The sequence below is a fragment of the Octodon degus genome, unplaced genomic scaffold, assembly GCF_000260255.1.
Source record: "Octodon degus isolate 3935 unplaced genomic scaffold, OctDeg1.0 scaffold00037, whole genome shotgun sequence".
Lineage (NCBI taxonomy): Eukaryota > Metazoa > Chordata > Mammalia > Rodentia > Octodontidae > Octodon > Octodon degus.
The window spans coordinates 2,918,609-2,920,705 of NW_004524613.1; the positions used below are offsets into that span (position 1 = coordinate 2,918,609).

Sequence of the window (2,097 nt, forward strand, 5' to 3'; positions counted from 1 at the left end):
TTTTGTTGTTGTTGTTCCTCGAATGCCTTCAGGGCACTTTTGGCCATCTGGAGAGTTGTGAGGTTCGAACTCCAGCAACCTGAGGCTGACAGCTTTGTGGAAGCAGCCACTTAAAGGACTGAGCTTGGGCCAGGCCCCCATCCGCCACTTGTTTCTGCCACTGATGTACCTACCACCTTACCACAGGCCCATAACAATGGGGCCAATAGACCAGCAACTGATGCCTGCATAACAGCCAAAAGAGATCATTCCTCTTTATAGGTTATCTCAGGTATTTTGTTACAGTAATGGAAAACTAATACAGACTCCAGTGCCATTATTTGTTGCCATAAATCAGAAAAAGATGTAGTAAGTAGAAAGGTGACTGGCTGTGAATCGCTATGAAACTTACATTATTTGTCACTAATTACGGACAAATTATTTAATTCAATAGATCATTCTAGTTACCATTTCTTAGATTATTTGGTTAGTATAATTTTTACTAAATAGTGAAAGATTAGGTAGTCTTCCACATCATGCTATAATGATTCATCTATCAATTTTTATGCTTTCACAATTGCCTTCCCCAAATTATCACCTCTCAGCATTCCCGTAAATGCAGCTTTGACAGTTCACGATACTGAATTTTGCCATGTACAGTCCATTTCATCAACTCTTTCAGAGCCTTCTCACGGACCTCTCCTTGCCACTTGCTGAACAGGAAACCTTCTATGTGTAGTTGCTTATAGATAATACTCTCTAGGGGTAGACCTGGGGGCAATGGGCTGATGTGGTTATGCACAGAGATGGCCCCACAGATCACAATTCATCCACAAAATCCTTCATCTGGGGTATAACAGTGTTCGAGAACTTTCCACCTACGTTATCAAAATAGCAATCATAACCATCAGGGGAGGCTTTTCTCAATGCTTCTTCCAAAGAATCTACTATCTTGTAGTTAAAGGCAACGTCAAATCCAACAACCTTTGCATCAGACCCTGAGTTCCAACAACTTTGCAGCCCTTAATCTTAGCTATCTGCCCCATAACAGAGCCGACTGCTCCTGCTGCTGCATTAACCAGCACTGTTTCTCCATTCTTTGTGCCACAGAGTCAGCAGGCCAAAGCAAGCAGTTATGCCTGGCATGCCAACTGTCCCCAGGGCCAAAGACAGTGCTAATGTATCTGGCCATCATGTAGGCAGTCTTTGCAGTCCTTTCCCAGCAGAAATGGAGTGTGTTGTCCAACCTGAAAGAGCCACTATGATAGTTCCTATTGGGAAGGCTGAGTTGTTACTTTCCACAACTCTGGCCACTTGTCCCTCCCCCCACCCCCATTGTATCATCCTCCTTCAACTTTTTGGATGCCATTCTCATGTGAGGATCCACAGAGAGAGAAAAAAGGAGACCTCTCCATTTTTTAAGGGTGGGAGATCCATAGTGTTCAACTCAAAGTCATTCTGCGTAGGCTTGCCCCGAAAGTGCTTCTTCAGGGTCCAGCTCTTAGCATTAACCATCGTGAGGCTCGAGAGTCTGCTGGTCCCACTTCCTAGAGGTACCTCGAGGATTGCTCACAGCAATTATTATTATTATTTTTTTTTTGTGTGTGTGTGTGTGTGTGTGTGGAACTGGGGTTTGAACTCAGGCCCTTGTGCTTGCCAGGGAAGCTCTTATTCCACTGAGCCATCTCCCCGGCCAGCAATTATTTCTTGTGATTGCTTTTGTTTCATGTCCCTCAATGGTGGTCCTATCTGGAGACTGTGATTACACGCATAGTTGGGTCCTACAAGTTGTTCCACAACCCACTGATGTGCTTTGTATTTTTCTGCCTTTTTACTCTTTTCTTGTGGGCAGGGCTGTTTCTTCCCATACATCCTCCTGTTGACTAATTTTTTTCTCTTGGAATGTTAAATCTGCTATGTCTGTATCTGTCTAGAAGTACTTTGGTTTTTGTTTGTTTTTTTCTTCCTTAAATATTTCTGCTGTGGGCTCAATACTGTTGTCCCCAGCCCCGACTAAATGAAATATAATTATAACTCTATTCAGTCTTTGCTACTGATTCTTTATGTGTAAGAGGGGGCAGGGTGTAGAGGTACTGGGGATTGAAGGACCTTTGCATT

The 2,097-nt window shown here is 43.5% G+C and overlaps 1 pseudogene; it reads right to left on the reverse strand.

Annotated features, from left to right (window-relative positions):
* Window positions 1-542: 542 nt before the first annotated feature.
* Window positions 543-1,494, reverse strand: LOC101582165 (annotated as a pseudogene).
* Between the last annotated feature and the right edge of the window lie 603 nt (window positions 1,495-2,097).